The sequence below is a fragment of the Corapipo altera genome, unplaced genomic scaffold (assembly GCF_003945725.1).
Source record: "Corapipo altera isolate COAL_440 unplaced genomic scaffold, ASM394572v1 301, whole genome shotgun sequence".
NCBI lineage: Eukaryota > Metazoa > Chordata > Aves > Passeriformes > Pipridae > Corapipo > Corapipo altera.
The window spans coordinates 5,777,862-5,803,087 of NW_020884926.1; the positions used below are offsets into that span (position 1 = coordinate 5,777,862).

At 50.2% G+C, this 25,226-nt stretch overlaps 1 protein-coding gene across 2 annotated transcripts in view; it reads left to right on the plus strand.

The window, feature by feature from the left end:
- Positions 1-18,434: 18,434 nt before the first annotated feature.
- The window catches only part of LACTBL1 (lactamase beta like 1), a 28,087-nt gene continuing 21,295 nt past the window's right edge, over positions 18,435-25,226 (plus strand). The window contains exons 1-2 of one of the 2 annotated variants that reach the window (XM_027658278.1): positions 18,435-18,489; positions 25,069-25,209. The gene's annotated coding sequence lies outside the window, so the exon portion shown is untranslated. Of the gene's footprint in view, positions 18,490-24,550; positions 25,210-25,226 lie in introns of those variants that run through there. The other variant, XM_027658276.1, reaches the window with a different exon arrangement.

A 25,226-nucleotide genomic window follows, 5' to 3' on the forward strand; every position in this document is an offset into this window, starting at 1 on the left:
TGAAAGGCAGGGGAGAGTTTCTGTTCCCTGGTTTGGAGCACAGCACCTATGCCAAGCACCACTTCTGACTGTGCCTTGTTTGGACACCTGTGTGCCAAGAAACCACTTCTTTTTCTCTCCTGGAGCAGATAGGTGTTTCTCAGCACAGAAGAAATTGGGAAACTGAGACACCATGACCAAAAGAATAGCACAAAACATTCTTGTGCTGTCCACACTGCACGAGTTACCCACAGTTGTGTGGCAGACAGAGCAGGATCAGATGGAAGACCCTGGGTGAGGGATGTTTGATAGTTCACAAGGACTCACGAGTGCCCCAGCCCCGCTCGGCCACAGCAGTGGTGAGAAGACCAGTGCTGGGAGAGGAACAATTTCAGCTCAGCATCGAGGACATGGGACTGCCCTGTGCTGTCCTCACATCCTCTGTCTCCTCCTGTGATGTTTGGGCTGCTGCAAAGTTTGGCGGTTACCTGGGAAATAATCAAGGAAACCTTTTTCATGGGAAATGCTATTTGAGCCCTACAAAAATCCCCTGCTTTTGATAGTGCTCTCCCCAGGAAGGTGTCCGAGGGCAGGAGAGCCTCCTCTGCTCTGTGGCTGTGTCTGCTTAACCAGCAGGGGAGACCAGGATGAAGGCTGTTTTCCAGCTCTGGAGAAGGGAATTATACATGAGCTTCCCTCAAAGGCAGCCCCCCTCCACCCTCCCATGCTCTGCCAGCCCCCTGCCATTTCCTCTTCTCTCTGCTTCTCAAAGGTTTCAAACCATGCTGGATTTTGCTCTTATTTCACCCATCCCAGGGTTGTTTTCCTGTATCCTCCTGCATCTGTGAATTCCCCAGTCTGACAGCAAAGCACTTGCAGGGCAGCTCTGCACCCCACCAACCCCCATCACAGCACCCTCCTAGGAGCTGGGGTGCTGTCCTGAGGAAGGACAGCTCTGGATTTGGGGATCTCAAGCAGCTTTTTGGTGGTTTTTCACATTTCTACCCACTGGGCATTTCTACAAGGCAGTGGTGCTGCCACACCTCCAGTTAAGCTTTAGTGAGCCCCAGAGCCAGCCCCTGGCACCTGTGAGCTCCAGCTTCAGGAGGATGTCATAAATCCAGGCAAACACGAATTTCAGATGTGTTTGTGCCAATTACTGGCAGATTGTGCCACCCTCCCACTCACTATGTGGCTCCTGTGAATCCCACCCCACACAATTCACTTTCCCTGAGGTGCTGGATCATAGAAACAGGGAATCATGGAATGGTTGGGATTGGAGGGACCTTAAAAATTATCCCGTTCCACCCCCTGCCATGGGCAGGAACACCTTCCACTAGCCCAGGTTGCTCCAAGCCCTGTCCAACCTGGCCTTGGACACTTCCAGGGATGAGGCAGCCACAGCTTCTCTGGGCAACCTGTGCCAGGGCCTCATGACCCTCACAGCCAAGAATTCCTTCCCAATATCCCATCTAACTCTGCCCTCTGGCAGTGGGAAGCCATTCCCTCTTGTCCTGTCCCTCCAAGCCCTTGTCCAAAGTCCCTCTCCAGCTCTTGTAGGCTCTTCAGGGACCCTCAGGATGGGAAAGTGCCTGTCCTGGCTCTGTGCTGTCCATGGCAGACTGGGGATGGACCCTGTGGATCAGCACTTGCAGGGCTGAGGAAATGCCAGGGACACTGTAACCACACCCAGAGGGTGGGTGCAGACCCCATTTCAGACCCCTGGAATGGCAGCAGCTCTGGGACCACAACAGCCACAAGCAGGACAGGAGAGCAGTGCTTTGTTTCTCCCCTGGAGAAGGGAAGGGCTGGGAGGGCTGGGATATTCTTGCCGAGCCCTTCTCTTGTGATTCATTACCTTTGAAATACTTTGTGTTCATCTGAGGACACTTTATCTTCTCTGACACCACCAGATCATCGGGAGGAGTTGTCAGGTTTTATGGCAGGGGTCGAGCAGGTTGTTGAGGCTGAGGTGTCTCTGCCTGGACTGGTTTGACCTGTGATGGGATTTGGAGATTGGGATGTGCTGTCACAGGGCTTGATCCCTGGCCAAGATAAGGTTTGAGCAATTACTCAAGGGCTTATTTGAGCAAACAGAGCCATCCTGGATCCAGGCCAGTCTCTGGGGCTGCCTGGGATGAGTCAGGGGCTGTGTTCCTGCAGAGGAGAACATTGGTATGTTCTTTGGGATGGCAGAATGAGCAGAAGAGACCATAACACCCTTCCCACTCCCTGCAAGCTTCTGGACACTGTTCTGCTCCCAGCACTCCATCCAGCAGTGCCTCACTGCTTGGGAGATATTTGATTTTAAACCCAGACCCTTCACCCACCCACCCTGGTAACGCACTCCTAAACTCCCAGTAGCTGTTTTTGTGCACACAGACCCAAAAACTGATCTGAGGTGGCACAGAAACAGCACATTTTTGTCACTTCCCTTCCAACCTCTGCTCTTCACTCCATCTGCTCCTTCTCTAGGACTTCATTCCTACAAGGGCCTGCCAGCTGGAACCAGAGGAAGACATGAATGTTTTTTCCAGCACGGCCTTCTTTGTAAGGTAGAAAAACAGGGTCAGGCTGAGCCCCTGGCAGAGGTGTGGTGTGTAGGCAGGATTAGGGATGGTCTCTGCATGATATGGCAGTTCCTGCTGGCACAGGAACCTTGGCAGGAACAGCTGGGAGCCATCAGGAGAGGAAATTTGGGGATCATGCTCCCAGAGGGGGATCACCTGGTGCTTTCATTTGGCTGAACTTGTACGAGAAATGACCAAGACTGGTGCAATCCTCCCATTCCTGCCAGCCCAGGGACATGCACATGGAATGAACCAGGAGCCTCTGGAGCAGCGTTGTGTTCCACCTCCAGTCAGACACACTCTGGGTGAAGCAGCTGTGAGGAAGAGCTGTGAGGATGCACCTGCAGGAGCTGAGGAGAGCAGTCTGTCCTGCCTCTTGGCTTTTGCTTTCTTGGAGCCACAGGAAGGTGGAAAACCCCTCTGGGGACCTCTAACCTCCTGATCTGTCCCCAGGGCTAACCAAAGTCATAGCACATTCCCCAAAGAAGCAGTGGCTGCCCCATCCCTGGAAGTGTCCAAGGCCAGGTTGGAAAGGGCTTGGAGCAACCTGGGCTAGTGGAAGGTGTCCCTGCCCATGGTAGGGGGTGGAATGAGATGAACTTTAAGGTTCCTTCCAACCCAAGCCTTTCTATGATTCTGTGATTTCTCATGACCTTGTCCAGTCCAGTTTTGAAAATTTCCAGGGCCAGAGATTTTTGACCCCACCTTTGCTGCAGACCTTCCCCAGCCAGGTTAAAGAGAACCAGGGCCCTCACCAGACTCTGCAGGCTTTTTTGACATCCCCCTTGTACCAGAGTGCCCTCAAACTGTCCACAGTTCTCACCAGTGCTGGTGAGGATACCTGTCTAGTCCATCAGGAGTCCATCCTACTGCATCTCCCACCCAAGAGACATTCCTTAGGACGGCTGTCCCAGGAGAAGGACTAATTGCCAGGGGAGCAGACTGGAAGACATCACCCAGAAGAAAAATGATGGTTTGGAGGAGATCAGACCACTGTCTGTAAACATTTGGGAGGACTCAACAGCGGGGGAGGAGCTTTTAAAGCAGCTACATAGTGGTGGTGTAAGGAAAGATAGGGATGGATTCACAGGTCAGATAAGTCTGGACTGGAAACTTGGGATGGTGGAAGGTGCAGTGGTAGGAACAGCTTGGAGAAAATCCCAGTTTCATGTCAGGAAGGAGAAAATTTCAGAGGAGGTGAAAAAAAGGATGGTAAATTCCAAAGAGAGCTGCCTGGAAGCAGATGGTACCTGGAGAAGATGGGCTGGGTTGTTGTGGGTGGGAGGGAGCTGACAGGATTTATTGACAGACACCCAGATGACTCAACAGAACACAACATGCCCCGTTTTGCCTGAATTACTCACACCTTTCACACCAGGAGTGTGAGTCCCTGGATAGTTTGGCCTTCTTGGAGCTACCTCAGGTTCCTGTGGGCTCAGGGGACCCAGGACAAAAATGGGAATTTGGGGTTTAACCGTTTTCTCTGAGCCTGTGAGGTGGGAGTTGAAGGCAAGAAAACTGAAAGGGATACTCCACAGGATTCTGGTTGGTTCCCCAGCTGCAGATTTGTAGATTCAAAGTGGGGGCAAACAGGAGAAGAATGAGAAAATCAAAGGCACATCTCCAAAACTACATTTTTATATATATATATATATATATATATATATATAAAGAAAGCATTTCATCCACCTGCTTGCATTTTCCTTGATGCTTTTTTTCCAGTGCTTTGATAAGCAAGACACTTATAAAAATGTTATGGAAGAAATGTCCTTCCCTCAACAACTACTTCCCCTTATCAATTCTCCCCAAATGAAAAGATTATTAAAAAAAAATAATAGAGAAAGAAAGAAAAGAAAAGAAAGGAGAAAAGCCACAAAGGTTCCTGTGATTTAACAAGGCCATTGTGGGTAATATGAAAGAAGCTGAGGAACCCACGGGCTGGCTTTGATGTGGAGCCTTTGAAAACCTGAGCAGTGAGAAAAAGCCCTGACCCAGGCGTGTCCTGATGAAAGGGGAGAGTGGGACCTGTCACACGGAGCCAGGACTGTCACAATCACACGGAGGTGCCACGTCCAGACGTGGCTTTGCTGATGCTCAGTGTCAGGCCGGCTCTGTGCAACCCAGTCTCAATCCAGGCAGGAGCTGGAGGAAGGGCTGGGTGGCACCAGTGCTGTGCACACCCAAGGGTGAGGAGCAGAGAGCTTTGGGAGTAACCTCCCCTCCTCACTCCGCGAATTCCCGGGCAGGAAGCAGGATGGGACTCCCGGTGTGCATGGAAGGCAGAGGGAGCTGCTGGGCTTTGCTTCCTCTGGCAGTCACAGAACCCCAGAATATGCTGTGCTGGAAGGGACCCACGAGGATCATCCAGTTCAACTCTCAGCCCTGCACAGGCCCATCCCCATCCCCCGTGCCCCTGTGCAGGGCTGAGGGTTGGATTGGATGATCCCTCCCTTCCAGCTCAGCATATCCTGTGATTTTGTGATTTCCCTGAGACACTTCCACGCACAGCCCCTGCTGGTCCCTCTGCCCCTACAGACAGACCTGGGGAGCTTTGAGCCCCAAATAACTGTTTTTAGTGCAGAGCTGAGCCCTGTAGCCCTGTCAGTGCTGCTCCTCCTGCTCCATCCCTGCTGACAAGGCTTCTGGCACAGGCACCAGCCCCCGCTCAGTGTGGCACCTCAGCCACTGAGTCCCCAACAATGACAGGGTCACACGTGGTCACTGTAATTAAGGTCTTTATTTTCCAACACGTTTCCCTGTCAGCCCTGCTCCTGAACTTTTGAACTTCCCTGTCCCTGGGCTGGGGCTCCTGGGGATGCTTTGCTGCCACGTTTTTATCCTGCTGTTGTTCCCACTTATCCCCATCACCTTGGTGCTAATGGATACCCAGAACACACAGCTGGCAGCTTTGGGGGGTGAGGTGGAAGCCTCTGGGGGAAAGACCTTTTCCTGAGAACCAACCTAACCCTGCCCTGACCCAACTCCAGGCCATTCTCTGGGGTCCTGTCCCTGGTCCCCCCAGAGCAGAGCTCAGTCCCTGCCCCTCCTCTGCCCCTCCCCAGGAATTTGTGACTGCAGTGAGGTCTCCCCTCAGCCTCCTCCAGCTGAACACACCAAGCACCCTCAGTGTCCTCACATGGCTTCCCTTACAGGCCCTTCCCCATCTTTGTTGCCTCATTTGGACACTGTCTTCCTTATATTGTGGTGCCCAAAACCTCCCCAGTATTCAAGGTGAAGGGATAGAATATTTCACTGGCAGAGCAGGAGCAGGAATCCACAAGGGAAATTTGTTAAGTGCCTGATTTTCAGGCACTTATTCAGAACTTCACTCTGACAGTGACTTTACCCTACAATTTGATTATGTGAGAGACAACAAGGCTGGAAATAAGGTAATTACAGAATCACAGTATCATAGAAAGGGTTGAGTGGGAAGGAACCCTAAAGCTCTCCTCATTCCACTCCCTACCATGGGCAGGGATATCTTCCACTAGCCCAGGTTACTCCAAGTCCCATCCAACCTGGCCTGGGACACTTCCAGGGATGGAGCAGTCACAACTTCCCCAGGCAATGAATCTGTTCCTTTTACTCCTTGTAAATGTAAAACCAAAGAAACAATCAGTGCCAAATACAGTATTTTCATGAGCTTCACCAACGAACAGTCATTTAGTTATGAGAAGCCTCTGGCTCTGCATGAGCCAAGCAGAGCCAGGATCTTCACACTGTGCCATGAGAAGGACCACAGGGAGCTCTGATGGTTCAGCAGCCTCTCCACCCACAGAAAGCTCCAGGAAGCATTAATATTGATTACCAGTTTACAAACTACCAAAGGAGAGGGTCTGAAATCCAGTGCTGGCAAGATCCCTGCTTCCCAGCTCCCCCAGTTCCATCATGTTCCCTGTGAGATCATTATTCCCCCCACGCTCTCATCCTTCGGTGCTTCCCTGGGGACTCGAATGTGTTGGGCAGCTCCAGGCTCTGTGTTGAATTATTTGTGAGCTACCTGAGACTGAGTACCTTGCAGAGAGTGTGCTTATAAATATATTAACCCCTTGCAGTTCTGAGACATCTGACACCGAATCCATTCCCTTTTGCCCTTGCTCTTTAGGACTCAGTAAACCAGGGTAAAACTCGCTTTCCTTAACAAATGATTTTGCATGTTCTAAGGTGCCCTGGGTCCTAAATTCACCTGTCACAAGAAGAAAACCCAGAATTATGTCATCCTACTGTCTGCATTGTGCAATTCATCCAGCAAATTGATCTACCTTTGTCTCAGCCTGCTGCTTGCCAGCGTGCCTTTGGAACTGGTTTCCTCTGGGAAATGGCTTGATGAGTGTGTTAGGAGAACAGTTTCCTCTGCTGAGTGAGCTGATTCCTGCCTAAATCTTTTCCCTTGGCTGAGACAGGTTTTATTAAACCATAATGCACTTCTAAGCTCTGTGATGAATATTAGTATTTATGCAAGACAGGTATACACCAGGTGATACAAGAAGCACAGTGGGGTCTGGAAGAGTATTTAGGGTTAAATAAAGGTTTAAAAGGGCCTGTGCAGGAGGAAGGGAATCTCAAAGTAAAGCTGTTCCTGTGGAAGACAATGCAGGTTGACAATGAAGCAGAAAGGGTCAGGAAGAGCAGTGGAAGATCCATGGAGATGGTGGAGGCTCCAGCCCCTCTGCTGCCATCAGTGGTGCTGTTAAAATTCCCACAGCTGACCCAGAGTCCTCACTGACTCACTCCAAAAGTGATTGAGGACACACCAAAATGTTTTTGAGCAGCTTTTCTGGGCTGGCTGGGAAACAAATATCCATCAGCTGGCCCACTTGGGCACTGGGGGAAGGCCATGTGGGGGTGGATGCAGCTCCTTCCTCAGCACTAAGCTCTTTATTGCTGAAAATAGGAATTATTTTTGGCCTCTGGTCCCTGTGGCTGAGCCCTCGCTGGCAGCAGTGATGGCAGGGGGAGATATTTACCTGTTCCAAACTGCAGGTCCTTGTTCTGAGCCTCCTGGTCTTTGCTAATTGCTGAAATTTGATCTGTTGGCCATTCTCCTCCCACCCTCGAGGGATTTGTCCTCCCTGCTGGAGATCTCACCGAGCTGGTGAGCACAGCACCTCTCACCATCACCTTCACCTCTGCAGGAAATTGTATCTTTTATTTTTCACTGGTACTAAACTGAGGGCTCAGGATTTGTGATGGGAACTTGTTCAGACAAACTCATTTACACCCTGTTTTCCCCTCGTTGCCTTCCCTGGCTCTTGCATGATCATCTTGGCTGGGGCTGCAGTTTTGGGCAAGAGTGAAGTGTTTCACAACAAGGAGCATCTGAGTCAGTGGGAAAGGCTGAGGTGGTCTTTCTGACCCATCCTGAAAGTGCAGTTCCCAGATCCCTCAATCCAAGGTGAGAGCACCAAACTCCGTGTGACAGGTAAAGCCAGTGCTTTCCCACACCAGGTGAAGCTCAGCACAGTCAGTGTTGGCTCCCATTAAACTGGGGGAGCAGTTGGTGACCAACTGGGATCGACCATCTCCATGTGCCAAAGGCAGCACCCAGCAAGGAGAAAATATGTATTTTGTGCTGAAGCACAGAATCACAAAATCATGGAATCACAGAATGGTTTGGGTTGGAAAGGACATTAAAACTCATCCAGTTCCATCCCCTCCACAGGCAGGAACATCTTCCACTATCCCAGGTTGCTCCAATCTGGCCTTGGACATTTCCAGGGATGGAGCAGCCACAGCTTCTCTGGGCAACCTGGGCCATGAGGGGGGACATTCCACGTGACATTCCCTCACAAGGTGCAGCCAGACTGACACAACTGACATTCTCTGATTGCCTCCTCCACCCTCCTCCGTGCTCTGCACAATTCTGGGAGGATTTAGTGGTGAAACTGGGATAACTGGGGCTCTGCTGTGTTAATTCCCACCACTCTCAATGAAGGATGTGTTTGGGGCTTTGGTCAGCATCTTCTTTCTCTTTCACAGAGCACTGGGCACCTTGTTCTGGCTTCTGGGGTTACTCCATAAGTAAGGAGTAACTGCAGTGCAGGAGGGAGGCAGGGAAGGTGAGGTGAAGGCTGGAGCACCTCTCCTATGAGGAAAGGCTGGGAGAGCTGGGCTTGGAGAAGAGAAAGCTCCAGGGAGACCTAAGAGCCCCTTCCAGTGCCTAAAGGGGCTCCAACAGAACTGGGGAGGGACTTGGGACAAGGGGTGGAATGACAGGACGCAGGGAATGGCTTCCCACTGCCAGAGGGCAGGTTAGATGAGATATTGGGAAGGAATTCTTGGCTGTGAGGGTGGGGAGGCCCTGGCACATGTTGCCCAGAGAAGCTGTGGCTGCCCATAGATCCCTGGAAGTGTCCAAGGCCAGGTTGGATGGGGCTTGGAGCAACCTGGGCTAGTGGAAGGTGTCCCTGCCCATGGCAGGGGGTGGAATGAGATGTTTTAATGTCCCTTCCAACCCAAACCATGTGATTCCATGACTCTATGGTACCTTCAAACCATGCTGGTCTAATGAAGGTATTTGCCATGTCAGCTCCTCCTAGACTGTCTCTTGCCTTTGGGTTCAGCTAGGAAAGTCCCTCTCAGTGCTGCCCTGCTCTGAGGAGGCCTTGGCTGCTGGTTTTATGTTGGTGTGTTCCTGTTACCATCTGTGGTGCCCAGAAATTTGCTCTCTGGAGAAGAGAAGGCACAGTTGGAGCCTCTGGGCGTGCCATTTGCAACAGTTTGTACTTGTCCAAAGCTGAGCTACATTGACTCATTGGGTCCCTGTGGCCCTAAGGCTGAAGGAAGGCAGAGGAGAGCAGGAATCAAACCTGGATTTGACTCATAATTTAACCACATCCCTGCTGCTGTTGACTTTTCCTCCCATTAACAGGTCCCACGTCCTTTCCACAGGTGTAGAACACACAGGATCTTGCAGGAAGGAGAGTCCAAATGTCCAAATCCATGGGCTCGAGGGCACAGAGGAGCAGTCATGTGGATCCTTGTGGAATTCCAAGCCATCATGGAATGCCAAGGGCAGGTTTTCTGCAGTGGTGGACACTGTGCAGCCTGTGCTGAGGGCACCCTGGGGTGAGCAGCCTAAGGACTCTGAGGAACTGAGACCTGCAGGAGCTCTGGGAAGTGCAGGTAAACACCACCAGGTCTGGGGAGGGGAGGGAAGGGAAGGGAAGGGAAGGGAAGGGAAGGGAAGGGAAGGGAAGGGAAGGGAAGGGAAGGGAAGGGAAGGGAAGGGAAGGGAAGGGAAATCTGTGATTGATGATCTGCCAACTTATCATAGAAAATGATGTGTTGTGCTCAGGTCTCAACTGCTCCCTCCTGCTGCCTGCAGACACAGATTTTTGGCAGCGTTTCCCCCCCTTCCCAAGCCCTCTGCCTCTCTCCTTGCTCCCCAGGTCCTTCCCTCTCATCTCTCCCATCAGAGATCTGCTGTCTGCAGGCAAAGAAAGGCACAGAGGAGTTTGGAAGCAGGAGGGTTTATTTTTCCCCTGGGGACTGAGTGCTCCTCCCTGTGCTGTCAGGGCTGTGCAGCCCAGACAGCCTGGCCTTTTCCTAACCCCCTGGGAGGCTCTGGGGCTGCTCACCCCTCGCTTTGCACGGCAAACAGCTGCAGAAATACATCTTCCTGCAGATTCTCATGCATGCTGGAACAGGCACGGGTGGTTCAGGGGAGAGGGACAGAGTCCTTTGTGCAGGAAATGTCTCCAAAGCCAATGCAAAGCAGCCCCAAGGAGCCTTTGCAGGAAGGCAGGAGAAAAGCTCTGTCCTGAGGAAGGAGCCCAGCACTGACTGACTGTTGTAAACTCCATGAGAAACTGTAAGGAATCAGTAAAGGATTTGATTTGATTTAATTTAATTCCCAGGGAAGCTCGTTCTGCCCACCTGCATCCCCATGTGCACATTACAAACACCAGGAAACGTGTGACCAGGTGGGGAACACTGCAATAAATTAATGTCCAAAACCCCTTTTTTCACACCAATCCAGAGCATCCAGGGAGGGACTGTAGGGACGCAGCACCTGACACCCTTTCTATGCTGCATTTGGAAAGGGTCTCAGTTGCTGTACAATCTCTCCCTGGATGCTCCTGATTTTCAAGGAAAAGAGGGGTTTTGGGCAGTAGTTTTGACCCAGGAGTCAACATTTATTGCAGTCTGATCTTTTGCTTTAGATTTTTTTCTTGCTTCACCCTCAGTAAGTCTTAAGTGAGATTTATTTCTGTTGCTCGTGTTTCCTTGTCTTGGGCCTCTGGTGGATCTGTTGTATTTGCTGGGATAACAGGAGGATAAGTGGCACAGACACTGTGGTGTTTGGCTGCCAAAGCTGCTGGGGGACAGGTTTCCTGACAAGTCACCTGAGCCAGTGGGTTTTGTACAAGCAACACTTTTCTCTTTTGCTGTTCTCTGTCAGGTCCTTTTAGCGAGTCTGTGCTCATCTGAAGACAATTCCGTGAGCCAGGGTAGGATGGATACCAGGGATGGTGGTGTTTCATGGAAACATGGAATCATTTACATTGTGAAAGACCTCCAGGTGCTGCCTGGCTGGAGTTTGTCATACAGTGGTGTTTCCTAAGATGCTTTTGGTCCTCAGTGACTTTAGTGAGGAACTTTGGCAAAGGCTTTTGAAAGACTCAGTAAATTGCATCTTTCACAACTGGTTTGCTGACACACTTAAAGCAGGAGGAGGAACACAATTTTCCTTTAAAGAGGACATGCTGGGTTCTCTGTCTTATGTGCCACAACCAGTAATGAAAGTCAAGCACGTCCCCTGCACACTCCCAGGCTGGTTTAACCCTTCACTGTGAGATGCACGAGGAAAGACATCAAATCACTAATAACCTGAGCAATTCTGCAAGTTAAATAGGAAAAAAAAGGCCAAATCCCAAAAAATCTGATTCCAGAGAAGAAGGAGGAATGATTTTGAGAAGTGAGTAGGGCTATAAATAATCTTTTTTGTCTTGGATGCAGGTCACATTAACAGTTTGCCCTCCTGGAGTTTTAAAAACAGCAAAGCAAATTGCTAATTAAAAGCTATAACTCAAAAAACTGACCCTAAACAGCTGTTAAATATTGTCTGTGGCTAAAACTTGAGTAGTTAGCTAGAGCTGTATTTACCTGCTACAGAAATTTCTCCACTTTTCTTCCTACTCAGTTGGTTTAAATAAAGTCAAAGATATTTCTTAGCACACAGGAGGGTGTTGCTGAGCACCAAGTCCTGGCTGTACTTTGGGCTGTGTCAGTGCTGTCAGTAAAACTGTTCCCCTTGTTTGGTTCTTACCCCATAAAGGAGGGTGAGAGTAATGAATGCTGATTTGCAGAATATTCTCCTCACTTCTCAATTACGGATGTGTACACTCCCCCCATGGGAGTTGGCTAAAGAGCTCCTCTTCCAGCTTTACATCCTTCAGGATCATCCCCAATCCATCCTCCCTCTGTGGCAACAGAATTACTTGGATTTTCTCAGAGCCTGAGCTCCCTATGTGACACCTTTCACAGAATTCCCTGTGCCAAGCCCTCTATATCAGAAGGAGCTCCTATCTCAGAGAGCATCACCTTCTTCTGGTGGCATCTATTTATATGCCAAGCTTGGAGCAATCTTCAGGTTTTCCTCAGGAATTCAATTATAGATTTCAAGTACTTGATTGGATTCATGCTTTACACTTAACAGGTACAAATAACGATGTATTTCACCTGGAACTTAAAAACCAGGGAAGGACTGCCTCCAAAAAAACAGGGAAAGACTATCTCCAAAAAATCAGGAAAAGCACAACAATGTTATATAAGGGGGGAAAGTTGAAAATATCCCCATCTCTGTCCCACTGACTATAAACTGTCCCTTCCTGGTCACTGAAGTAGATTTTCCATCTTACTGGTTCTCATGGATAGGCCAAGTACCTTTGGAAAGGTTCCTGCCTTTTCCCTGACACATGTGAATGGATGTAAGGACACCCTGCCCTGCACTGAGATGGCAAAGAACTGGAATAATGCCTCACCAGGGAAAACAGACCCACATGGGAATGGATTCCAGCTTCCCAAACTTCAGCCATGCACCCCAGACACCTCCCCAAAGCTGACTTGACCTGGGGGCACCCAGGGGGGAGGGGGAATTCTGGTCAAACCACCTCCTACCAGGACAAAGAATCCCAAATCACAGTGAGGCAAAGTGAGCCCAGAGCCACAGACCATTTTCAGTGATCCCAGGGTGGGAAGAGTCAAACTCAAGCCAAGAGGTGCATCCAGCTGAAGTCAAAGGGAAGCAGTGGGATGGGAGGCACTGGAGGCAGCATGAAGGGGTTAGAATGGAAGGCCAGTTTCAGGAAAGATATGGAATCATAGAATGTAAAATCATGGAATATCCTGAGCTGGAAGGGACCCACAAGAATCATCAAAGTCCGACTGCTGGCCCTGCACAGACACCCCAACAATCCCACCCTGTCCCTCAGAGCGTTGTCCAAACCCTCCTGGAGCTCTGGCAGCCTTGGGGCTGTGCCCACTGCCCCAGGGAGCCTGGGCAGTGCCCCACAACCCTCTGGGGGAAGAACCTTTTCCTGAGATCCAACCTGACCCTGTTCTGACACAGCCTGGATGCCACTGAGCTAATAAAGCAAAAAACCTGGAGCTGAAGGCTCGGCAATGGACCATCCATGTGGAAGGGTGGTGACCAGTGGGTACAGTCAGACAGAAGTCTGACTGATTTGGGGTAACAATCAGGGTATTTCAGTATCTCCATGAATCTCCATGTATCTCCATGTAGTTCAATATCTCCATGTGCTTTCTGGGTGATGATTCAGATGCAGCCTCACCACCTTTGTAGCCAACACTAGACATGAAGGAGCAGCTGCCACGTGAATGGCAGAGCTTCAGTGCAGGGGGAGCTCAACAAACTGCAGGCCTGAGCCTCCAGCAGCCTCCCAGATCAGCTACTCTGGAGGAGGACAGGATAACCCGAGTCATCCCTGCAGCCTGGGAAGCAATGGATCGGCCTGCTGGGAAGGACCAGGAGGACAAATGGAACATAAGTCAACAGTGCACTCTCATGGCAAAGCAGGGAAACCACAAACTGGGCTGTGAGTTACCAGTCCCTCAACTCAGTGCTTGGACACCCGCTGCTTGTCCATCCCCCAAGCCCCCTCCCTCCACCCAGAATGAGGAGGGGATGACAAAAAGGGATGCAGGAGGTCTGGCAGAGGTGGCTGAGGTGTCAGAAATGTGGCCCCAGGGCAGGGAGGAGGAGCTGGTTTGTGCTGTCAGACAAAGAAGGTGCTGAGGGGCTGGAGACCACAGCCCACAGATACTTGGAGGATGAAGCCCAAGAAACAAAAAGGGTTCAGGGAGGTTGGATCTCCCACCAGGTCCCACAGTCACCACACTTCCCAAAACATCCCCACAGTGCCCCATGCAGGACACTCCCAGTCCATGATCCCACACAGCACAGCAACTCCTGGGATAATATTTCCTCAATATTTGATTGTGTGGAATTTTACTGACCTGGAGTTCTCAACAAGCAAATTTCAGACACTACACAGGGAAGGAAATGAAAAGTGAAATAGCATCTTAAAATTAGCCTGTGAACCATCAGTGCTGTGCAAATGGGACAGTCAATGCTATAGTTTGCCTGTTTTGTGGAGAACTGAGGGAATCATTTTTATAACAAAGTTCATATAATGTAAAATAAAAATAATAGAACAATGTGGTATCTCAGGGTGGAAGGGAGGTGGAAAAAGCAGTAGAAAAGGAGAAAAAAAAAATCAGCCAGTAGCTGAATTTTTCACAATCTGTGTATCAGCAAAAGAGAAAATTGAAGTAGAAAATTCGACTCATTCAGAGCAGACAATGTTTTACTTGTTCTTAAAGGCATCACAAGGAATGAATGCAAACTGAGAGGGAGATGTATGCAAATTCATGCAAATTCACATGAAAATCAGCACATACCATGAGTCTCTTGGCAAGTTCCCAGAGTCTGTGGCAGTAGTGACAGAGCGGAGCCTGAGGAGGAGGTTAGAAGTGACAATATAAATCTTGTGGACCTTGCAGAGGATCCCCAGCCCTGGGACAGGGGCTGCACTGACACAGAGAAGGTCAGGGCTGTGTTTCTGCTCCCTTTTCTCCCTCCAAGGCCAACAACATGTCCTCTCTTTGCCCACAGGCAGCACAGGAACACCAGGTCCCCTGGGCAGAGGAACAAGTTGGGACTGACACAGACAGTTGAATTTCTTGGTCATTGTCCTCCTTCCTCCAATAATTTTACCACTGGGCAGTAGAATTTCACTGGGTGAGCAGAAATGTTCCAAATTTTGGCTCCTCCAAGCCCCTCTCTGAAGTGTCTGTGTTTGCAGGGCTCCCACTCAGGTTTCCCTGTATTTTGCACTCCCTGTATTTCAGGACTCCCCTCTTCTGTTTGTCAACATCGTTCCTTACACCCACAGAAAGAAATGCTGGGAGTTATTTATTCTTTGCTTTTCTTTCCAGAGCACTTCTTTTTAAATATTCTCTCAGAATGAAACATTTATGAGTGTTCTTCACTGTGGGCTTCATCGTTATCTCCTGAGATCAGTGGTCCTTGCATGTGACATCCAAACAGTTGGACTAAATCCTCTCCTTTCCTTGTAATATTGTGAATTTTGAGGGTGTTTTGTGTGGAGTTCTTTTCTTCCTTATGAAGTATTTCTGAAACTTTTTTGGTATGAATTGTTCTGGGAAAACAAAGTATTAAAATGGTAAAGCTACTCATCTGAGGACACCAGTAACTCCACCAGGAGGCATCTGCTCGGGCAGTGTCAGAACCAACACCCAGCTCTGAAGGCTGAGTGACCATCTGAACATCTTCCTGATTCCTCCCACCATCCCATCCTTTCCTGTTGGGATGATCATCTGTAGATTTTTGGGAGTAGCACAGGGCAGAAACCAAGATTTATAGTTAGAGTTGAATGTTGGACTCAGTGACCTCGGAGGTCTTTTCAAACCTTAATGATTCTATGATTCTATAAAATAGAAAGCACATTTTTAGGGTTATATTTTTATATGGCCCTATATATATTATATTTTTAAGGCTATATTTTTATTAAATATATTGTTATGCATTTAAAAGCTCCACAAATAAAGGAATAATGTGTGTCTGGTTTTACATGTTTTGAGCTCACACACCTTCGCTGTTAGACTGGTGAGGCACAAGAATTAGGAAGAGCCTCACTGACACTCCATATGCTGTTCCTGAGGGTTTGGAGGTGGGATTAACACCCTGATTATCCTTGTAGAGGGGGGGACAGCCCTGTTAAGGGTGCAACGACAGCCCAGCCTTGTCAGTGGCACCTCAGAAGGTCTCAGAAGAGGCTGCAGAGGAGCTCAGCTCTTCATTCAACATCTCATCCCTCAGCCAGCCTGAGTTCTGGCCTTGTCTCCTTCCCATGTGCCACAGACAGAGCAAATGCCCAGGGGAAGGGGAAATGATAAAAAAAAAAGATGGAAAGGACTATAATTGCCATTAATCAGGATAGTCTCATTAATCACAGAATGATGGTCTGGTTTGGGTTGAAAGGGTTGAAAGTTCATGGGCAGGGACACCTTCCACTAGCCCAGGTTTCTCCAAGCCCTGTCCAACCTGGCCTTAAACAGGCTACACTGAAGCTCAGGGAACAGCCCAAACAGAGCCAAGGCTGGCTCAGAAGTGCCAGCTATTCCTTGCCCAAGATTTTTTAGGAGCTGTGGGAGGTATCCCAGGGTCTCAGTCCTGCTGCTTGACCATCCTGGGGTAGAACAGCTGCTCAGAGGCTTTCCCCATTTTTAATAGATGTTTGTGCCACCTGCATCCTGCTTCCAGAGATTTCTGGGCACACACCCTGCTTGTCCCCATGGCAAGATGGAGGAGGAAAACCAGTCCCTGTCCCTGGGCTGCTGAGCCACTCTCAAGCCATGGTGGGAGCAGGGTCTGTCCTCCTCTCCTCTGTGCCTCAGTTTCCCCAGTGTTTAGAGGGATGAACATGGGGCAGTGGTGGGCACATAGCCCTCTGTTCCTGGCTTTGGAGCCAGGGGATGCCACTGTTTGCAGGGTTCAATTAGCACATTCAAACACCTGGACAAGCTAAGATTTTCAGTGGTGTCCCTAAACCTGAAACCAAGGGGAACAGCAGTCACTGGTTACCTCATCCAGCAATTCTTCTTCCTGAAGGAACCTCCCAAAGAGCTGCTGACACACACCCAGTTCATAAAGTCATGGAATGCCCTGAGTTGGAAGGGACCCACAAGGATCCTTGAGTACAACTCCTGGCCAACAGCACAACCCCAAGAATCCACCACATTGTCCAGAAGACTTTGGGGGTTTCCAAGACCTTACAGGAAGAAGCCATAAGTAGTCTAGTGTGACTTCAGAGCTGATCCTGGTTGAGTAGCAGTTTGGACCAAATCACTTCCCATGGTCCTTTCATCCTGAAGGACATCCTATGGGGAAAAAAAAAAAACAAACAGGAAAAACCCAAGCACAGCTCATCAGATGAGGGGCAGTGTCTGCCCTGCACTGTAACAGGACCTGAGTAAGTTTGTCCTACCTGTTGAAGTAAAAGGAATTTTCTTCTCTGGATTCTGCAAGACTAATTCCTTTACTAAAACATTCCTTTACTGGTTTCCCACCTGCAGTGTTTGTCTGAGGCTGCAGCTGTAAATCTGTGGTGATGTGACAGCTCAGCACAAGGGGGAGGTCTTACCTTACCTTCTGCTGCTCCAGAGGTGCTCAGCAGATACCTCGGAGGTGCTGGGGGGAGCTGAACCTCTTTGCAGAAAGGTTGACAAGCAGAGGAGATAGTGGGGGGACAGGGACTGGGGTCAAGAAAGACTTGGGGGAGGTGGGAAGAGTAACAAGAGGAGAGGATGCCTCCCCTTTTTAGTGGCAGGAGCTGCTGAACTGGGTGAACTGTCCTTGTCCATCCTCTTTCCTCTCTGCCCCCTGGGTTAACTATTGGGATCTGGAGTGTCCAGGTGGTGGATTGTCTAAGCACAGCTGTTCTCATGATCTGCTCTGGCACTGGGGCCACCTGGGCTGGAGGCACTGTCACCCCCTGGCCCTGGTTCCAGTCCAAGCTGGGCTGCTCTGCACTGGCCCTGCACAGTCACTGTGGGCCTTGTTTATCCTCAACCACAGACATTAAAATGCTTCTGTGTGTCAACCCTGCTCCTCCTGAGGGTCTGCTGGACGCTGGAAAAATGAGAAGGTAGATTTACCACCAGAACTCAGGGGATAAGGACAAGTCACTCCTCTTTCATTCCCACTATTGTGATTTAATGTCCTTCTGTCCTTCTGAACCCCTGGCACCACATGCTGCTCCAGCTCTGGGCTCATCCCCAGCCCTGCTCTTTTCTCCCATTGAGACATTCCTGCCCTCATGTTCACCCACCATCAGACTTCATTTTGTCACCGCTCCATCCCTACTCCATCCCTGGGGTCCTGCTGTGCCCTGTGTCCACACCTTGATGTTCAACTCATGCCCTTCCCTCTCTGACACAATCGAAGTCCACTTGCACCCGGTGTCACATGAAGATCTGTGCTCTGTTCTCTGTGTGCTGTTCTCTGTGTTCTGTTCCATGTTTACCTCCAGAAATGGAGAGATTTCGATGCCAGGGCTAAACTGGCACTTTGCTGTTCCAGACCCCCCCATTCTGCAGTGATTGGAGGGCACAGAAAGGGGCTTTGTGTGTCACACTGACCTCCCAGTGATGTGTTTGTACCCCTTTGGTGCCCAGGGCTGTCTGAGACATGTTTCTGTGCACATTTAGGAGCAGTGACATCCCCCTGACCCAGCTGGTGACGCTCCAGGGCAGGGCTGAGCTAACACAGGCACACGGAGCATGAGGAGTTAACAAAAACTGCTGGATTCAAATCATTCCATTGTCCCTGGCAATCCCCGCTGTTATCCACAGGGAGGGACCTCTCTGCAGCTCCCTCACAAGAAAATGAAGGGTAATTTCAGCCAGGCACCTGCTGCTGACCTATTTTAAGTACCCCGAGGCAGGGCAGAGCAGGTCGCTGCTGCCTCAGCCCACAGCAGGCAGGGCCAGGCTGCAAGGGGGCTTCCTTGGGCACCTCCTTGGGCAACAGGGCACCCACACCTCCCAGTCTGGGCACTGCAAGCAGGCAAGTGGTACTGCTGGTGCTTCTGAGGCCGCTGGTGCTGCTCAGAGCATCGTCCTCCTTTACCCTGTTCAGGCTCTGGGCTGGGCGTGCGCTGATGGCACAGTTTGGGGTCCTTGGGGAGGGATGAGTGTGCTCGTGGCAGAGTTTGGGGTGCCCTGGGGAAGGATGAGTGTGCCTGTGGCAGAGTTTAGGGTGCCCTGGAAGGGATGGGTGCTCTGGTGGCAGAGTTTGGGGTGCCCAGGAAGGGATGGGTGCTCTGGTGGCAGAGTTTGGGGTGCCCTGGAAGGAATGGGTGCTCTGGTGGCAGAGTTTGGGGTCCCTGGGGAGGGGATGAGTGTGCTCATGGCAGAGTTTGGGGTCCCTGGGGAGGGATGAGTGTGCCTGTGGCAGAGTTTGGGGTGCCCTGGAAGGGATGGATGCTCCAGTGGCAGAGTTTGGGGTGCCTGGCAAGGGATATGTGTGTTGGTGGCAGAGTTTAGGGTGCCTGGGGAGGGATGGGTGCTCTGATAGCAGAGTTTGGGGTGCCCAGGAAGGGATGGGTGCTCTGATAGCAGAGTTTGGGGTACCCAGGAAGGGATGGGTGCTCTGGTGACAGTTCTGGATCCCTGGAGAGAGTTGGGTGCTCTGATGGCAGTTTGGGGTGCCTCAGGAGCGATGGGTGTGCCTGTGGCACAGTTTGGGGGGCCTGGAGAGGGATGGGTGTGTTGGTGGCAGAGTTTGGGGAGGGATGGGTGCTCTGATGGCACTTTGAGGTGCCCAGGAAGGGATGGGTGCTCTGGTGGCAGAGTTTGAGGTGCCTGGGGATATTGGTGAACCCTGATGGATCCAGAGGAGGGTCACTGAGATGGTTGGAGCTGGAGCACAGGGAGGAGCTAAGGCTGAGGGGGATTTCATAGCACCTTCCAGTGCCTGAGGGGCTGTAGAAAGGACAGAGCCAGGCTGGGTGTGCAGGGAAAGGACAGCAGAGATGGGCACAGGTTGCCCAGAGAAGCTGTGGCTGCCCCATCCCTGGAAGTGTCCAAAGCCAGGTTGGAGCAACCTGGGCTAGTGGAAGGTTTCCCTGCCCATGGAAGGGATGGAATGAGATGGTCTTTAAGGTCTCTTCCAACCCAAATCACCCCAGGATTCCATGATTCTTTATTGGGACATACAGGAAAACTTCAACTTGAAAGTGAATAACTACAGGCACAAGGTACCAAAAGTCTCTATTGGAAATCAGGTGAAATGAGCCCTATCATTGAAATTGGGTTTCCCATCTTTGTTTGTAAGGAGGATATGCACCTTTCAATTCCCAAAAAGCCTAGAAGATTCCCTTATCTTCACCTAGTCCATGAAAAAAAACCCAAACCAAACAATCACAAAACAGTATTCTGAAGTGTTAAAAGCTGCACCACCAGGCCAGGCTGGTGTGTTTTTCACAGATTTGTGATTGTGGGTATTTTCCTGCCTTACCTGCAATGGGAAATCATCATTTCCAAGGGCCTTTGCAAGAGGCACGAGGTGGACTACTAGACTTGTGTTCTTCATTTAGGAATAATGGCCATTGCCATGGGGCTGCAATTTCCAGAGGAGATGCCCGTTGTGGGAGTGCTGGCTGCTGGCAAGCAGTTAATGAGAGAGCTTGGAAACAGCTCAGGGAAAACCCAGCTCCCTGCAGGATCCTGAGGTGTGGAGGGAAGAGGAAAAGGAGCCAAAGCTGGGTCCAGCTGTGACCAGCACTGATGTGGGATGGTGGAGGTTTCACTGTCACTCCATGGGCTGAGGGAAGCCCCTGTTGGACCCAGCCCAGGGGATTTTATCAGAGCTTTGTCACAGAATCCCAGCCTGGTTTGGGTGGGAAGGGACCTTAAAGCCCTTAAAATCCAGGCAAACATGAATTTCAGATGTGTTTGTGCCAATTGCTGGCAGGTTGTGCCATCCCCACACTCACCATGTGGCTCCTGTGAATCCCACCCCACACAACTCACTTTCCCTGAGGTGCTGGGTCATAGAAACAGAGAATCATGGAATGGTTGGAACTGGAAGGTTCCCTAAAGCCCATCTCATCCCACCCTCTGCCATGGGCAGGGACACCTTCCACCAGCCCAGTTTACTCCAACCTGTTCTTGGACACTTCCAGGGATTCAGGGGCAGCCACAGCTTCTCTGGGCAACCTGTGCCAGGGCCTCACCACCCTCACAGCCAAGAATTCCTTCCCAATATCCCACATATCCCTGCCCTCTGGCAGTGGGATGCCATTCCCTGTGTCCTGTCCCCCAGGCTCTTGTCCCAAGTCCCTCTCCAGCTCTCTTGGAGCCTCTTTAGGCCCTGGAAGGGGCTCTCAGGTCTCCCTGGACCCTCCTCTTCTCCAGGTGAACACCCCCAGCTCTCCCAGCCTGATCCAGAGTAGAGGGGCTCCAGAGGGGCTCATCTCCATGAGCCCAATGCCCATTGGCATCCAGGACATGCCCATTTGCTGTCTGGGTACAGTTCCAGGAGCAGGATATCTTTGTATCAACATGTTGGCAAGCTGAGGGAGGAAAAAAAATACATTTTCTCTAAATGAACTAAATTAATCATGTCTTGAAATGAGTTTACTCTTGTCAGGGAGCAATAAGGGTTTTGTGCTTCCTGAGGGACCAGGAGCCAAAGGCAACAACAAGGCCAGGGGGACAAGGACCTCACCAGCCCCAAAGCACCTGAGAGAGGTGAGGGCAGCACCAGACACGTGGGGAGGGGCAGTCAGAAGCCTCCATCATCAGAGGGCTGTTGGTCCAGTGTCAATCCATGGAATCACAGAATCACAGAATATCCTAAACTAGAAGGGACCTCCAAGGATGAGCCAGTCCAACCCCTGGCCCTGCACAAACACCCCAACAATCCCACCCTGTCCCTGAGAGCGCTGTCCAAACACTCCTGGAGCTCTGTCGCTCTTGAGGCCGTGCCCACTGCCCTGGGGAGACTGGTCAGTGCCAACCACCCTCTGGGGGAAGAACCTTCTCCTGAGATCCACATGGCAGGGTCAGGATCAGCAGAGTCCGTGGCCAGTGTGGCAGGAGAGTGTAAATTCTACCAGAGAACGCACACTGTGCAGGCATCATGCGAGTTCAACTGCTGGCCCAGGGTGTTATCTTGGTGTTAATTATACTAAAACCATCCTGGTTCACCAGACTTTGAATACACACCATGCTTTTGAAGTAGGATTTGACAGATAAGTTCATAGGTGGCCTGGAAAATTTGTGACTATCACTTTATACCACAAATTCCCAGTCCCCTTTCACACAGGCAGGTTCTTCCAACAGAACCCTTCTGGGGGGGGTCACTCCTTGAGGCTGAGAGCAGAGATCTCCCCACAAGCCTCAGTCTGGGTGAGTTACATCAAATCTCTACTTAAAAATTATTCCTTTTTGCCAGCTTTAATATAATTGCTTCAATAATTTCTTCAATGTAGTGCACCAGCCTATCTTATACTATACCACTGGTAGTCTTAGCCTTTATATTGTGTAGTAAATAATTCTGATTAAGATCTTTTGTCTGATCATTTGTATAAATAAACGATTCTTTTATATAATTATTCTTATTTTGCCAATCATTAAAACAAAAAATGGTTCAATGGCAATTCTATAATTCCTTAAATTTGAGTTGTTGGCATAATCCGAGGCTAAGATTGGATACAGCCACACCCAGACTCCTTCTGACAGGGGGTTTAGAATTCTAAGGAATCCTTAGAATCCTTCTGAACTCAACAACAGGGCTTTTAAAAAAATTCTATCTAAGCCTTCCACTCCCACCCCTGCCAACCAGCCAGGGAATGGGCCCAGCTAGGCTGGGACCAGCAGACTTACAGCAAATCTCAAGTGAGGACTAAAAGCTCAGTCTTGAGCTTAAATGCAGCCCTTTGGGCCAACAGGGAGGGCAGGAAGGAGGAGGCTCCAGGTGAGGGTGACCCAGGCCATTGGTGCCCTCAGAGCCCTGACAAATCCTCATGGAACATAGTGCAGCATATCCCATACTGGAGCAGGGAGCAGCAATCTCCATTTCTGTAGAGTTTATGTATTTATCACACATATCACAGATATCACAGATATCACAGATAGATATCACAGAACATGCTGAGTTGGAAAGGACCCACAAGGATCATCCAGTCCAACCCTCAGCCCTGCACAGAACCCTCCCCAAGAGTCACACCCTGTGCCTGAGAGTATCAATATGTATCTATATAAATCATGTATATATGATATAAATTCTATTTATATATACAGATAATATATATGTATTATTTCTATATCACCAATCTGTTGTAAAACCTTTTTTCCATAAAACCCCAAATCCTGGGCTCATGGGCTAATGACATGGCAAACAAAAGAGTAAAACCATTGTGCCTCTGTGCTACTTATCTTGGAGAAACCTAAATATGTCCCAGCTGTCTCCATTGTGGAATATTTCCTCTCAAATGAGGCTTCTCATTTGCTTCCTGAATTCCTGAGCTGGGCAATGCCAGTGGCCACCCCCTCCCTTGCCATCCAAGCCCACCCTGCTGAGAGCAATCCTGGCTACAGGAACGTGCAGCCAGAGCCCCTTTGGCTCTCAGCTCCATCTTTTGACTTTCAAAGCTCCCTTCAACCACACGAACCCAGCAATTAAAGGAACCAGCTGGGACTTGGACACAAAGGCTGACAGTGGGGCCTGACAGTACACAAAGGACACCCAGGAGGACAACAGAGAACTGGCTCAGCTGTGCAATGTGGGGCTGGGGAAGGGGGAGAACCCCCCTCACCTCAGGCTGGTTCAAAGGTGGAGAGGGGGGCAATTAGAGCTGCCAATTGCCTTCCCTCCCCCCTTTGTCACTGCCAGCCCAGCAAGGAGGTGACAGTGCAGCTGAGCCCTGTCCCTGGGACATGTCACTGCTCTCCTGCACCTTTCATCCCAGAGCCAGCCCTGGTCACTTCCTAATTCCTTCTTTCACTACTTAAACACCTGCACTTTATCCATCCTCTCAGACTGTTTCATTTGAGGTGCTTTTCCTCCCAGTCCAGGAGCCCACACAGCTCTGAGCACAAAAATCCACCTCAGTTACCTCCAGCCAGAAAAAGCAAACCTTGATGTGTTCCCTGCTCAGGGATCTGCTCCCAATCAGTGCCTGGGCAGCAGTAGGGACCTTCCTGAAGACTTCCAGGTGCATCTTTTTCTCCTGCCTGTGGCAAGAAAATGGCAGGAATACCCTTCAAGGCAGAGATATTGAAGAACAGTGCTGGGGAAAGCTTTTAAGAAAAAAGGGGAGAGTTTTCCTTGAAAGGTTGTTCCCCCAGAGGGTGGTTGGGCACTGAACAGGCTCCCCCGGGCAGTGGGCACAGCACCAAAGTGCCAGAGCTCAAGGAGTGTTTGGATGATCCCCTGGGGCACATGATGTGACTCTTGGAAATGGTCCTATGGCTGAGGGTTGGACTGGTTGATCCTTGTAGGTCCCTTCCAACTCAGCATATTCTCTGATTCTGTCATGGATTGACCTCTGCAGCCTGAGCCTTCTCACTTTGCTGGAGCTGCTGTTATGAAACACAAAATCCTTTGTGTGCAGTCCCTGCTGTGCAGAACCCATTTGAAGGGGGCAGCAGGGAGGAGAATTGCTCTGTTCCTTCCTGGCTGAGGCTCCCTGGGACAGGGGGATGCTCTGAGGGAGCAGCCCAGGAGGGAGAGGCTGCCCAGAGAACCACAATATCTTCTTCCCACCCCTTCTGCCACGTTCTGAGGCTTCTCTAAACTGGGACGCTGAGCCAGTGCAAGGAGAGGGTTGAGAAATATTACTTGCCTGGCTGAATAAGTAAGTTTTAAATAAGAATAAGTCACTTAGAGTTACACCACTGTGTGATTTACCAGGCTGCTTTCTTGGCTTTCCTTGCTGAGCATGAGTAGCTGGATTTGCTGAAGCCTGAGGTCACAAGCTCTGAACTTTCACCCAGATGGGCCTTTGGTGGAATACAGTTCATTTCCTCAGTAATTTTTCTAGTAGCTGGTGCAGGCTGTGTCTTGGATGCAGTATGAGAGTAATGCTGAGAACACACTCGTGTTTGGGTTGTTGCTAAGTAGTGCTTACCCTAAATCAGGGACGTTTGGATTTCCCATGCTCTACCAGCACAGAGCAGGAGACAAGAAGGCTCCAGCCATCAGCAAAGCTGCAAATCCACGAGATAAGAGAAGTCAATATCTGTGTGGACACAGGGAGGGAATCCAAGAAGGTGTTAGAAGACTCCAGACCAAAAATCCCCATTGGACCAAGAGGTGTGTGAAGAGCACCTGCAGAGACTGTAAGGGCAGAAAATCCAGGGATCTCTTTGCTCTGGTCCCTGTTTGAAGGCACCAGGTCAAGTTGTTTCTATTGCTGGAGCACTCAAATATTAATTTTTTTTCCCCTGGAATGGGCTATCTGAGACTCTGCTGCAGGAAACCAAGGGAGAAGAAATTTCTTTAACAGTTTGGTGACCCCAAACCACCACCACTGGATCTGCAAACATCCATTGCCAGCAATGGGTGAGTTCACATGGGACCTTTTGGAATGGGAGGCACTGAAGGGTGAGTGTTAAAATTCC